This window comes from Podarcis pityusensis, assembly GCF_964106645.2.
Source record: "Podarcis pityusensis genome assembly, chromosome: 3".
In the NCBI taxonomy this organism is placed as follows: domain Eukaryota; kingdom Metazoa; phylum Chordata; class Lepidosauria; order Squamata; family Lacertidae; genus Podarcis; species Podarcis pityusensis.
In genome coordinates, this window is record NC_138026.1 from 20,501,530 (window position 1) to 20,516,000 (window position 14,471).

At 42.7% G+C, this 14,471-nt stretch overlaps 1 protein-coding gene and 1 long non-coding RNA gene across 3 annotated transcripts in view; one reads left to right on the top strand and one right to left on the bottom strand.

The window, feature by feature from the left end:
• Positions 1–14,471, top strand: part of KLHL29 (kelch like family member 29) — a 404,977-nt gene that overhangs the window by 44,760 nt on the left and 345,746 nt on the right. The window contains exon 2 of the mRNA XM_080999044.1: positions 11,490–11,590. The gene's annotated coding sequence lies outside the window, so the exon portion shown is untranslated. The remainder of the gene's footprint in view (positions 1–11,489; positions 11,591–14,471) is intronic.
• Positions 8,423–14,253, bottom strand: LOC308473792. 2 transcript variants are annotated; one of them, XR_013984325.1, is made up of 3 exons: positions 12,069–12,403; positions 10,444–10,508; positions 8,423–8,451 (listed from the first exon to the last, which is right to left on the bottom strand). It is a non-coding gene; the product is annotated as an uncharacterized lncRNA (long non-coding RNA). The 2 variants fall into 2 exon arrangements; XR_013984326.1 differs by lacking the exon at positions 12,069–12,403 and adding an exon at positions 14,102–14,253 and having other exon boundaries at positions 8,425–8,451.

Here is a 14,471-nt window from a genome sequence, read left to right on the forward strand (position 1 = left end):
ATCTCTTCATCTTCCTAGTGTAGGGCTTTCTTAATGTATGGGAACATTTGACCATACAAACACCCAGCTTGAATTCTGAAGTGATTCTGTCTTTGAACCTCCTCTGTGCTTCTCTTGAGTGTGCGGATTGGCTCTGAACAACAACTTTAAACCCCTCTGTCTTCAGGCCCCAAGTGAATGTACAACAATAACAGTCTTCCTATTCCCCAAACCAAGTCTTATGTGAGACTTTAACATAGCAGAGTTCAGTTGACTTTTGGTGATCCAAGAAATTAAATGATGCTGTATGTTTGCCAGCAGAACCAGCTGCTGCAGTTTCTCCATCAAATAAAAGCAGGGTTTAGGGAAGGAATTCAGTGGGTGGGGCACAAGATTAACTCATACTTAAGCGACTCAACCCATCATCAAGAGAAATTATGGAAGAAGGTGATAAATCTGAACTATCTTTATTGGGCAGAACATTGTGGATTTTTAGTTTGGTAAATATGGAGGTATTTGGTGGTTGACTGGTTGTTAAAATTTAAAGTAGGTCACGCTACCTCCACTCAATACCTCTAATAGCATAACTCTCTCCTCCAGAGTTTTAATTACAGTGGTGGCTTCCATAAGGGGATCTAGTTTATGGCATAGCATTCAGACAGCTCATCCTTGCTCCTAGGAGTCATTTATATGGGCTCCAGGTATATCTGTCAAACCACAAATGGCAATGAAAGGATGAAGAATGTTAATTTAACTGAAGCTCCTTTTGCTGTTAATGGTAAGTACCACCAGCTGCACATCATAAACATTGCTGTTTATCTGCCTCGGCTCTGTATTATTCACTGAGGCCTACCGTGATTGATAGAGGTGGAATTGGAATGATGGGCTGAGCGTAACAACTTTCTCAGTAGTGCTACTTCAGATTGTGTTTTTTATTGTAGGAGACAGCTCAGAAATTTTAATTACTTTTCAAACTAGCAAGTGCTGATTGTGTCAAATGCTGATAATTGGTTTATGACATAGAGGTGTGCTATAAATTAAGCAGAGGCCAGCACAGATAATTTGCGTGTTACCTAGCTGGGAGGGATGCAGAGTGGGGGGAGTTCTATTGAAATGACAACTGACTGTTAGGGGACCTTCACTTTTCTGTGTCAAAAGTGTCCATTACCTACAAGGTACACAGCTGCCTAAGCAAGATATTCTATAGGAAGTGGACAGTCTTGGAACAATAATGATGTGCAAAGCCGCTTTATGATTGCACAAGTTACTGAATAATGTAGAACTCTGTGAAGCAGTTCTCTCCAGTATATTAAACATTAATGTTAACTTGGAAAAATAAAACGATAGACTTCTGTTCATCCATCAGAGATTAGATGCATTAAATTTATATCTATTTTTATTGCATAATATCCTCTTCCATTGTCAAGTGATGAGTCATGCAGTTTATTATAGGACACTTGTGATCTGGAGACCCACCAGAGCATTTTTAGGTACACAGAATTAAATAAATAGATTATATATATATATATATATATATATATATATATATATAATCTCCAAGTCTAAGTAAAAGTCTGGTTCAAAATTTGATCTCAGGGATGGACTTTCTCTTGGCACCACTTTCTCCCTAGAAAATATGAGGAACAGGCTTGGATTCGCACAGACTTCGTGCCGCAACTCACTGGACCCAATAAAAAGCCACCTAGAATGGTCAGGTGACACCTTGATGGTGTAGGATGTTGCCCAGAGAGCTACAGCTGGAGGCAGGTATTGGTGGGGACTATATCACACATACTGGATCAAAGGCATTGCTTCCACATATAATGAATAAACGAGACTTGTAAAAACATGTTGCAAATGAAGTCCTTTGAGTCTTTTCTTTCATTGGACCAGATGTTGGGTGGCTAGCTTTGACTTTTGGATCCAGTCCAGTGCAGGAAGCTTAATATTGCCTGATTTTGTGCATGTTTCCAGAGAAGTAATTCCCCACTGTGATCAGTCTGTTAGGAAACTGGAAACCATTTCTCCAGCACAAGCACTCCAGTATTGCCTCCATTTTCTAACTGTGAGTCTCTGAGGGAGGAATGCTAACTTAGATTGTTTGTTGATTCTCATTTCCCACTCCACCTCTGCAATGCCCCTCATTTAGCAATTCCTGTTTTACAAATATCAAAATGGAAGCCTCTTCGTTTAAGTTTTTATATCCTCAGAGAACCTGCGTGCTTTTCTGGACACCAACAAATCTGAGCTGAGAAATCATAGTGCCTTATCAAGCATTTTTTGGGGGCAAGGCCTCTTCCATGCTTTTATATGGTAACTTCCGTTTATTGCTCATATTTCTGTTCCTTTCTTCCTGCGTTTTTATAAACTAACCTTTACTGCCAGCAAAGCTACTATGGTGCAGTCGTTTGAGCATATCTATCAGATTTCTGCCTCTAAAATAGAAGAGCTATGTTGCAAAAAAGATACCTAGCTCTTTAAACCCCCTGCTCCTATATGAGATGCAATTATGAACTTGAGATGGGCTGCATGGATTGAGCAAACAAACAAAACTCTTAACAACTCCATTAACACTGTGTTCATTTTCATCAGGCATGGATTCCACCTAATGTACCACTAACCATTATTTTCTCACCTAGTTTGCTCAGCACTGACAGATAATAGATGAACCCATTACAAATATATTTGACACTGCATCCATGAAGATGTGAAAATTGGAGTCTCTCATCGTGATTTAAAATGTGTGCTCACTCGCTCAAATGAGGTGGAAGAGGCTTCGGTGGAAATAAAGCAAGCCAAATTGCCTGAAAGACTGCCTCAGTGTCATTCAGGTTAATGTACCTGCATTGTGTCTTTATAGAGTCCATCCAAGAGTAGCATGGGATGAATCTCTGCTTCATCAAGAGTTCTCAGGATCATGCTTTTCCCCCTGGTGAGAAACACTTAATCAATGAAGATGATGATTTTAATTCTGTCATTAATTCAAGGTCTGATAGAAATGACCACTAGACACCTTGTCTGTGACCTTGGGAATGGAATCCCAATCTGATCATGACCAAATCTATTAATTTCTCTTTGTGTCACCTGTGTGTATTAGAGCATGTGTGAACCTCACCCTGGGACTTTTTATTAATCGAGTTTGTTGTAATTCAGTAGATGTGACCATAAAGAGTTATATAATACAGATTGGACTGCAATATTGATAATGAGTGGTTGCACTCTCAGCCATAAACCTGTGGGGATAGTTAGATAGTCTTCATTTTCTTTCTGTTCTAAATTAAGACTGTTGAAATGTGGGAGGGGACTATGCAGAAGTGGACTTTTGTATGGAAGGATTGTGAACAATACAGTGGTACCTCTGGTTGCGAGTGGGATCCATTCTGGAGGCCCATTCGCAACATGAGCAGAACGCAACCTGCAGCGGGGGCGTCTGCGCATGCGCGGGTTGCAATTCACCGCTTCTGCGCATGCGTGTGACGTCATTTTGTGCATCTGCGCATGCGTGAGTGGCGAAGAGTAGTGAAACCCAGAAGTAACCCTTTCTGGTACTTCCAGGTCACCGCAGGACACAACCTGAAAAAATATGTCATGAAGCAAACATAACATGAGGTATGACTGTACCTCATGTACCTCAATTCTGGTACCGAAAACAAGTTTTTTGCCTCACATTGTATTGTGTTCTTTAATTCCAACTGTATTTCTTTGGCACCCCACTCTGGCTGGTGGACTAGTAAAAAATAAAGTAGAACCAACAAGCCTGAAGTCTGCCGTCTGTTACGATATGAGTACAACGCAGCTGCAAACTGGCAGCTCGGTGAAAACATCACATGATGTGGCTAGCTGTGGGAAAGAATCTTCCCGGAATGAGACCTTCCTGTTGCGTATGTAAAGGAAGTTTGAGTCTCTTGCTCGATAGAGACTGAGCTGATCGGTCATGTTTTCTGTAGTGCTGTAAAGTCAGAAATAAAGAGATGTAAATAGACTTTCTGACCATCTCCTTTCTCTTGCTGGTATGCAAGGAGGGAGGGGGTGTGCATTTTCCACGCTGGGAAATGTCGCCTATCAAGATCTACCCTGGACTTTCGGGGATGCCAGCCAGGAAGATCACCAGTAAACAAGCCCAGGAGCCTGGGAGAGTTGCCAGCCTCTCCTGAGGGGGCTAGTTTTCCAACAGCCCTCAGTGAAACAGATTATTTGCTCCACTTTGGGTGGATCTCATACACTGTTGCCATCTTACGAACTGGCTCCTAGAGCTGCCCTCTCGTGGGCTTGGGCTGGGTTATCATTCAAACGTAAATCTTGCTATACGTCAGGCTACAGGTGGAGGTTGATACGACCAAATGCTTCTCCATACAAAAAAATTAAAGCTTCCTGTGTGAAAAGAACTTATTTGTATGTAAAAAAATATAATCAGGTATGTTTCCCTGAATCTGTGACCTGAAGTAGTACAGCCCAGACACAGATTTGCCACCTCAAAGCGATGCAGAAATAACGGGGAAGAATTTGGAAATCATTTTATAATTTCCATATGCCAAACCTCAGGAATTTATTTCCATTTCTTTGTTTATCCTAGCCAGTTGGCAACTGTATTCATTCACAGTGCGCAAAGATTGGGGTGGGGGGGAATCCTACTTTGCATATAAAACAAAAAAGTGTAAGACTGCAAGCTCCTGTTTAATAAACATACATCGTGCTTTTTAAAGGGGGCGTTTCTGGGTTTGCATCTGTGATTCCCCCATTGCTAATGTTTAAACATCTTTCTATTGAAGCTGTTCAGTCTCTCTGTCTCTCTCTTAAATCTGACCCCCCCCCCCCAAAAAAAACCCACACAATAAGATTTTAGGGCTCTTGGAAATATATAGCTTGCAGTAATGTCAGAAAGTGTTGGCAGCAATCTTGAAAGCTCCGTGTGCCTGAAAACAACCAAACTTCTGAGTGTCTAATTTTCCATCCAAATATGTCACACAGACTGGTGTTTTTAAGCTTTACATCTGTCACAACATCATTTTTCACCCAGTGTTTGTTGGAAAGTTTTGAAAGAAAAATAAAAGCTGCTAATTTACCCCCTGTAATTTCACGGCAGTCATCAAAGGAATGCATCTGACCACGTGCCCTTTGGACACCTGCCTTTTCTGGCTGGTTTAAAGCTAGTTGGAACAGGCTGACCAAGTTGGTACAGGTGTATGTGAACGAATTGTTGCATGATTGGGCGTGGGGGTGACCATTGCTCTTAAGAAGCGGGGGTGGTGTTTGCTCTTCAGAAAGCCTCACCTAGACCAAGTGCTGTGTAATAGCTACCAGGCAGTTGCCAGCATCACTTTCGACAGTGGGGAAGGCAGCGGATAAGGTGGATGCTGAACAACTGCAGAGTATTCCCGGTTGACATTGATTAGCTGGGTCCACTTCATCTGGGTTGAGGGCTGGTTTGGGGACTGAATCAGCCTTGATCACCCTGAGCTTTATCAAGAGAGAGATGGGGGAATGTGACCCTGTTACTCATGCTAGGTGTCTCAGTGTCTTTTGCTACTATTGACCATGATACTTTCCTGGGCTGACTATTCCGCATGGGTATTGAGGACTCTGACCGTATTACCGAGGTTCCAGTCCTACCTGTGCCATCATGTCCAGGGAGTAGCATGTGGGGGATGCTCATTGGCCACCTGGCTATGGGATTCCACGGGGCACTATTCTGTCTCCAGTGTTATCTAACATCTATATGAAGCTGTTGGGCGTGGTCATTATGAGTCTTGGAGCACAGTGTCATCCGTATGCTGGTGACACATATTTCTATATCTCTGTAACATCTGAATCAGGAATGGCTGTGTATGCCCTGGACTAGCGCCTTAGTGCAATGGTGGACTAGATGAGACCCAGTAGTTTAAATCCTAAGAAGATGGAAGCTCCGTGGGTAGGTGGTTCCCATGTTTGAATGATAGGCCAACTGTCTTTTCTGGACAGGGTTGCACTCTTTCTAAAGGAGCATGTATGTAGCTTGGAGGTGCTCTTGGATGCATCTTGGTTGTTAGAAACACAAGAGTGACCTCTGTGGCTAGGAATGCCTTTTTGCAGCTTTGTCTGGTGCACCAGATATAGCCATGTTTGGAATGGGACAGCCTGGCCACTGTAGTCCCATGTATTCGTAACCTCAAGACTGAATTACTGCAATGCACTCAATTTGAGCTTCCCTTGGGCCTGATTTGGAAGGCCCAGCAAGTGCAGAACTACTCATGGCAGCAGACAGTCGACAGCTGACAGCATTTGACACCTCTGCAAAAATATCTGTTTCCCATATGTTACTGGTTGAGGTTCAAGGTTCTTGTGTTAATATACAAAGCCCAGAAGACTTGGGTCCAGGATACCTGAGCCCTTACATCCAAGCTTGATCACTGAGATCCTCTGTAGCAGCACTGTTAGTTGTATTCAGTGTTACAGAAGCCCAGCTGATTTTAAGTCAATTATTTAATATTTCCGGTCCCATGATGTGGAATATTCTTCCAGCAGAGATTTAGCAGGTATCCTCACTGCTAACTTTCAGGAGTCTTTTGAAGACCTCATTATGCCAACAGACCTACTTAACAAAGTAAAGCCATTTGCATAAAATTTTCTGAAGATGAGCCACTCACTCATTTTGTGTAATTATTCTGCTTTTTTATGATATCTTATGTTTTATTGTGGGACGCGGGTGGCGCTGTGGGTAAAACCTCAGCGCCTAGGGCTTGCCGATTGCATGGTCGGCGGTTCGAATCCCCGCGGCAGGGTGAGCTCCCGTCTTCGGTCCCAGCTCCTGCCCACCTAGCAGTTCGAAAGCACCCCTAAGTGCAAGTAGATAAATAGGTACCGCTTTATAGCGGGAAGGTAAACGGCGTTTCCGTGTGCTGCGCTGGTGCCGGCTCGCCAGAGCAGCTTCGTCACGCTGGCCACGTGACCCGGAAGTGTCTCTGGACAGCGCTGGCCCCCAGCCTCTTAAGTGAGATGGGCGCACAACCCTAGAGTCGGACATGACTGGCCCGTATGGGCAGGGGTACCTTTACCTTTACCTTATGTTTTATTGTACCTATGCATATTGTTGTATGCTGCCTTGATTTTTTTTGCCACTAATTTTTTTTATTTTTTTAGAAAATAGCATAGATAGTGTGTCATACACACACCTCTAAGATAGGGAAAAAGTAAATCACTGCCATCTACAAATGTGCAGTGGTATTTTATGTAGTATAAGTAATACATCAATTGCTAAAATACACCAAAGTAGGAAGAGAAGATTTTCATACTCTTTTGTGCAGCACTGAAATACCCAGAGAAGAATTCGCTTTATCCTTCAGCAATAATACTCATCTAGCTTGAGCCTGTCTCTAGTTGGGCAGAGAAGAGAAAACAAAGGGCAAATGATATTGCAGTGTGATCTTACTTTATTTTTAATTTCAAACTTGTTAATAAATGCCAAGTTGGCATATACAGAGTTTTTATACATAGATTCTATTAGCAAATTTAGCTCTACAATTTGCAAAAGATTTGCCTAAAATTTAATAAAAAAGATAAGGAACAGAAAACGCCAAAAAGGAAAAAGAAAAAAAATCTATTTAAGCTTCCTCTTCTGCTCATATTATCTTGCTTAATGGAGAGTTATCTCACATAAATATTAGGATTTACAGTAAAACAAAATAGAGGTTAAATAATTAGATAGGTTTGGTTTTCTTAAGTTTATATTCTATGAGTATTGGCAAGATGCACATTTAGCAAATAGCACATTTTTTCATAATAAACCTCCTGTTTTTGTTTTTTTTAAATGTCCCTGGCAACTTTTGCTGTTTTATTACACAATTTATATTTATAGAGCATATTTTTCTATTATTTTTTCTTTACATTTTAGGTGTGGTATATGTGCCACTCCTTCTCATTTCTCTTAAAAGGTAGAAGAATCCAACTATAAATGAGTGTTTGATAGCCAACTTTAGTCTCCTAGCCTTTGTGAAATTTGCTATGTGAACTACACAGAAAGACCTTATGTGCCCTTGGGGAATATATAATTCATTTTATATAAAAGGATTGGGATTGGGTCCAAAGAGAACTGTGCATGGAAAGAAAAGAGCTGCTAGCATAAGAATTTGTGTGCCGCTGTAATTATGAACTGTTGCAGTTACCATGCTTCGCTCCCTGTACAAAATTTTGATTTTCTTACTCACATAATCTCTGCCTCGAATGTCCCTGTGTTGAGCTTAATACATGGGCAGCTAGCTCTTTTGCTTATCCAATTTAGGAGTCCTTTCGGCCTGTTGGGAACCCTAGAAAAGATTTCTATAACAATAACAATTTATTATTTATACCCCGCCCATCTGGCTGGGTTAAACTGAATTCATAGATGCTGGAAATGGTGGTATTATATATGATCTTGCTGCTGTCCTTCCTTTTCAGTGTCCTTGTACACTGAACACCTGTCCTTCCCAGTGTTCAGTGTAATGTGGGGAAAGTGCAACCCTGTAGAACAGGGGTGTCAAACTCAAATTCATCGGGGGCCGCATCAGCAGTTTGGTCACCCTCAAAGGGCCGGTTGTATCTGTAGGACTTCATCAAAGTTATTTTTCCTTAGGCACTGGTGTGTGTTGTCTTGAACCTATACACTATTTAATATACCTATTCCAGTACGATTTTAAATAATAATAGAAGAAGAAATAATAATGATTTTTTAAAAAGATGACGAGATGGGCTTCCAGGCAGACTGGAGCGCCAACGGGGAGGAGACAGGAGCCTGTCCCAACAGAGCAGAGCAGAAGCAAATGTTGCCTTCCCCCGCCCTGCCGCCGCACTCAGGAGTCGGAGGATATGGAGCTGCAGTTTGGACAGCAGCAGTTTCTTCCTTGCAAGGGAGCCCCAGCGGCACTGCGGGCGCGGGTGGCCAGGATGTCCTGCTGGGACCCCGAGCGGCTGCAGTTGCTCCCGGGGAGGGGGCTATCCGCCAAGCCCTCCAGCCCGGAGGAAGCCTGTGCTGGTCCCCGGGGGGGAGGTTACCGTTGGCGTAGTCAAAGTCTGGTCCTGGGTCACTGGTCTGGAAACAGTTCACAAGGAGCGAGGCAAGGTCCGAAGCAGGAAGCCAGGCGGGGACAGGAACACTGGAAGGTCAGGTCTGGGTCCGGGCAAGAGCAGGTACTCAACAACGTTGCTCCCACAACCTGGGACCGGGCTGACTGGCCTTTATCTTCTCTGAGGCCAGGGGCGGTCCCGGCCCCCAGGAGACCCGCCTCTCCTGGCCTTAAGGCGAGCACTCCTCCTGGGAGAAACCAGTTCCCTCCGCCTCTCTGCCCTAAGCCTTTGAAGTTCAGGAGAGGCTGGGGAGTTACTGGACCCAGGGGGAGACTCACCTTCCTCTGGCAGGGCCGGGAGAGGCGCACCTGTAGGCACTGTGTCCTTAATCACCTCCGGAGCTAGAGTGGAATCACCTGGTGCCTGCTCCTGAGGATCCGGCACAGGTGCAGGCGCTTCAGATCCAAGGCCCCGCCCCAGCTCAGCTGGCCCTGGAGGCGGGGACTCTTGTGCAGGCTGGGGTTCCTCCGGTTCAGCCTCTGAATCGGATTCCCAGGCCATCACAAAGCCGATGTGTTGGCGTGGGGAGGGGGGCGGTGTTTCGTAGCCAGGCTCCCGCAGCCAAGTTGCTGGCAGGCTCCCACTTTGCTCCAGCCGCCCAGATGCCGGCGCGGTCCTCTTCGGGGTGGGAGGCGCCCCATGCTTTGCAGTGTACTTAACCTGAAGCACCACTTTAGCTAATGGGGCCTCCTGCTGCTGCCGCGCCACCGGAGCACGATTTCTGTTCTCACCCTGAAGCAAAGTTCTTAACCTGAAGCACTATTTCTGGGTTAGCGGAGTCTGTAACCTGAAGCGTATGTAACCCGAGGTACCACTGTAGTGATTCTGACTTTAAGCTATTGTACCTTTCCCCCCGAGAAATGACAAACTAGCTGATTGTGTTGGTGTTTATTGTATTTTGAATTGCCTTTGCTACGTGTGAGTAATGGAAAACAACACAAATTAGGGAGAATGAGCCATGGTTTGTTCATCTGTGAGACAAGCAATGGTTTGATAAACAATTATGGCTTAGCATTACATGGGAATCAGTCCACTGCTTCATTCCTCCCAGTGCTGGCTTTCTTCACATCATGCATAATTTTAGAAATCTCTCTCATTTCTCCTACTTTCTTACCTTTTCTCTAAACTTAAGAAGCCCCAAATGCAGTGCCAAGCCAAATAGATGCTGATTTGCTGCTTAGCTTAACCACCGTTAATGGCTTGGTATTGCACCTGAGCGCTGCACTGTAGGTGTCAAAACATAGTCTCCTAGCATGCGTCACGGTGAAAAGCGTGGCTGGTTCACTTGTACATATGGATTTTGCTTTGCTTTTCCTACACAGGTCGGAGAAGCATAACTGTGAGATGACCCTCAGTTTCAGCTACTAAACTATCTAGTATCTCATTTACCTTTGCAGGACTCCTTTCTCCCCTCTCTCTAAAATCTTTGTTACACGAGGCTGAAATGTGATGTACTGAAAATACAAAATCAATATGTGGTGTTATATTCACTTTAAAAGAAAAAAAATTATATTGATTCTGAGGTAATGGCAGCAGTTCATTTTGTAGGAATTCATGCCACCTCCTGTCTTTAGGATTATTTCCACATTTATTACATCTGAGCTAGAGCACATGGATATAAAACTGTCTTGATGTTCTTTTATAACTGGGTACCAAAATTGTCCGTACTCAAAAATAAAAATAAAAATGGTCGGTATGCAACTTAGGTTTACTGACAGTATACCCAGTGAAATTAATCAGTTTCAGTAGGCTTACTCTGTATAAAAAATTAGGTGAATATCACCCATTGAACTGTGACTTTAGCATGTTTCCTTAAGGGCAAAAGTTTATTATTGTAGTTTCCCTCTTTATTATGCATAGATTCCTTCTCATGCTGTTCTTGAACACTGTGTCATGTGTTCAATACCACCATGGGTTTCAGGTAGTATTTTAAGGGTGTTTTTACACCTTTTGAAGGAAACAGCTTGCTATCCTGCTCAAAATCTGCCAGTGGAATCAAAACAGTAAAGACTAAACCTCGCTTTTTGTGGACTATATCATTTCAGGCTGCAGGTGGTAGGGTTGTTTGAATTCTCCCTGCCGCTGTACTAAAATGGTATGATCCAGCAAAAGATTTACAGCTCCATTCTGGCTAAATGCGTGAATGAGCTCTCATCCAGCCCAAAGTTTTGGTTAAAGTGCTGTCGTTAGCGATATTATAGCATGGGGCATTGTTGTCAGATTTAGTTCTGTGTTAGTAATGGAGGCAACGAAACAAACTATTTGGCTCTCTGGGTACATATTTTTGTTTCTCTGCGGGGGGGGGGGGGATAATTGTCCTTCAAATTAAGCTTTGTATATGAAACTTCTGCTAACGTGCATTTATTTGTTTATATATTTATTTCAGTTGAATTTCATTTTCAGAAATTTACATTTTCTTCTTTTTCCCTTCCTAGGTGGTTTGGTTTCTTAGACCCCTTGCTTTAAGGAGTTGGAATCTTGTGGTTACTTCTGATTTCAAGAGATTGATTTAAATAGAGATTCTGGGAACTGTAAGGTAAGCTCCCCCCCCCCCTTTTTTTTTAAAGCAGAGTGTATTCTGTTTTGTCACAAATGTGCCTTTTAAATGGTGCCAAATTCTGAATTTATGGCTGCTTGTCATGTTAAATAGTTCACCATGCCTGCTAAAAACTGATGCACATGAAGCTGTATCTGGGGTGACTTGCAAGGATATACAAAGATGCACACTCTCTTGCTGTAGCTAATCTGCTTGCTAAACTGCTGCACCAATTGGTTTGTTGCGAGGCAACAATGCCTATCTTACTACTTTTATATCAGAGCAGTTTTTTCCATTAGTGTAACCATTTTTGGAGTGGCTCTAAAACCGCTACTCGTTCTGCTGTTAGTGGTGTGGGATTACAATATTGGTATTTAATCTGCTTCTGTAATTGTTTGGGATAAAAATATCAAGTCTTTTCTGAGATGTTGTTTTGGTAACCTCTCTTCTGCTCATTGCTTTGCAAACCTAAACATACCAAGTTTGGGGGCTCCCAGTATTGATGTCAACCCTTCTTCAACCATGCTTTCACAGCAGGCTAGTAATCTTGCAAGAGTTCTGCAGCCTGGGGAGACATATCCGCTTGTTTCAATTGTAAATCCGCAATCCCCCAATCTTGTGAAATTCACTGAAGTGTATTCCAGTACTTGGTATAAGTACTGCTTTACTGACATACGAGGGGAAGCAAATCCCCTCTTGTCCATGCCTTCGTTAATGGTCATAGTTTGTGCCATGTATGAGCTCAGGTTATTTCTTCTTGCCCATTACTGTAAATTGACCTTGCTTTGAAATAGTAGGAAATGCCTGCTTTTGTCCACTTTTGTTCCGGGGGGGGGGGGGACGGGATGGGGACCTTATATTCCTTGTAATAATAAAAGAAACTTATTTGGCAGGATGCAAAAAGTGCTTTAAAAAAAATCTAAGCAGTTTACATAAAAAGATATAATATTCTTTTAAAAAAAAATTCTGAAAACAAAGAGACTTAAAATTAACCAGATACAGTGGTACCTAGGGTTAAGTACGTAATTCGTTCCGGAGGTCCGTACTTAACCTGAAACTGTTCTTAACCTGAAGCACCACTTTAGCTAGTGGGGCCTCTTGTTGCTGCCACACCGCTGGAGCACAATTTCTGTTCTCATCCTGAAGCAAAGTTCTTAACCTGGAGCACTATTTTTGGGTTCGCGGAGTCTGTAACCTGAAGCGTATGTAACCTGAAGCGTATGTAACCCGAGGTACCACTGTACAGATAAAAACCAACTAGAATCATAGAATCATAGAATCATAGAGTTGGAAGAGACCACAAGGGCCATCGAGTCCAACCCCCTGCCAAGCAGGAAACACCATCAGAGCACTCCTGACATATGGTTGTCAAGCCTCTGCTTAAAGACCTCCAAAGAAGGAGACTCCACCACACTCCTTGGCAGCAAATTCCACTGTCGAACAGCTCTTACTGTCAGGAAGTTCTTCCTAATGTTTAGGTGGAATCTTCTTTCTTGTAGTTTGGATCCATTGCTCCGTGTCCGCTTCTCTGGAGCAGCAGAAAACAACCTTTCTCCCTCCTCTATGTGACATCCTTTTATATATTTGAACATGGCTATCATATCACCCCTTAACCTCCTCTTCTCCAGGCTAAACATGCCCAGCTCTCTTAGCCGCTCCTCATAAGGCATCGTTTCCAGGCCTTTGACCATTTTGGTTGCCCTTCTCTGGACACGTTCCAGTTTGTCAGTGTCCTTCTTGAACTGTGGTGCCCAGAACTGGACACAGTACTCCAGGTGAGGTCTGACCAGAGCAGAATACAGTGGCACTATTACTTCCCTTGATCTAGATGCTATACTCCTATTGATGCAGCCCAGAATTGCATTGGCTTTTTTAGCTGCCGCGTGCTTGTACATTTTCTTCCATTTCCACAGTCTTGGTGTGGGCTTCTGAAACATATTCACGCTGCAAAGCATTTATAAATTGCAGCCAGAAACAGTATAGTTATTCCAATAATATAAAGTAAAGGATAGTTATCTTCTTTTCTTTCCCCTTCCTGAAGCAGACAATAGTTTCCGAAGCACTGCTAGAAATCTGAATTCTGTAGACAGGGTAGGAACAGGCGAGTACTGGAACTTAAAGCTGTGATGCAATTGTGTATTACCTTGGGGAAGTTATGTGAGATAGCTAGTAAGCTATCAGTGAAACAGCAATTGCCCATGTAGTATTAAGAGGCTTGCGTACTGAACAATTGAATCGGTGAGGTTATTAAAAGCATATTTCAGGAAAATCTCAACAGTGCGTCTCTTTCCTTTTAGCTTAGTAAGCAAAAAAACACTTGAAAGAAAAAGGTGTTACAGGGAAGGCTTCTAACTTCTGCAAAGTGTCTGTTTTAACGTTCTCTCTCTTAAGTGGTTCAAAAAGAACATTTATTTGGTTGGGATTCCCATTATCTCTGTCCAGCTTTTCTTTTCTTAAAAAAAACGGTGTATAATATTGTGCAACAAAATGAGATGCTTTTATCAAAATTACCTTGTGGGAATCTAAATTGCTGCTTGAAAATCAAAGGTGAGATACAGTAAGGTTGCTAGGATGCCTTGATTCTGCGCACTCGAGCGTTAGGACTAGAACCAGATCTTGGGAACAGATACGAGAAACATGCCATTATTTGCAAATGTAACATGCTTTCACAAAAGCCAGAAAGAATAATGAGTGGAAAATAAGCTCTCAAGGGTTTCCCCTCTCAAGTTTGGTATGATTTTAGAGTGTGTGTGTGTGTGTGTGTGTGTGTGTGTGTTTTTAAAAAAATCCTTAAAAGTTCCTCCCCTCTTCCTTACTTTAAAAGCTTTTATTCTAATAAAAGATTCGGCAAATCCTTTGTTTTTGAGGAAAATAACTTTCA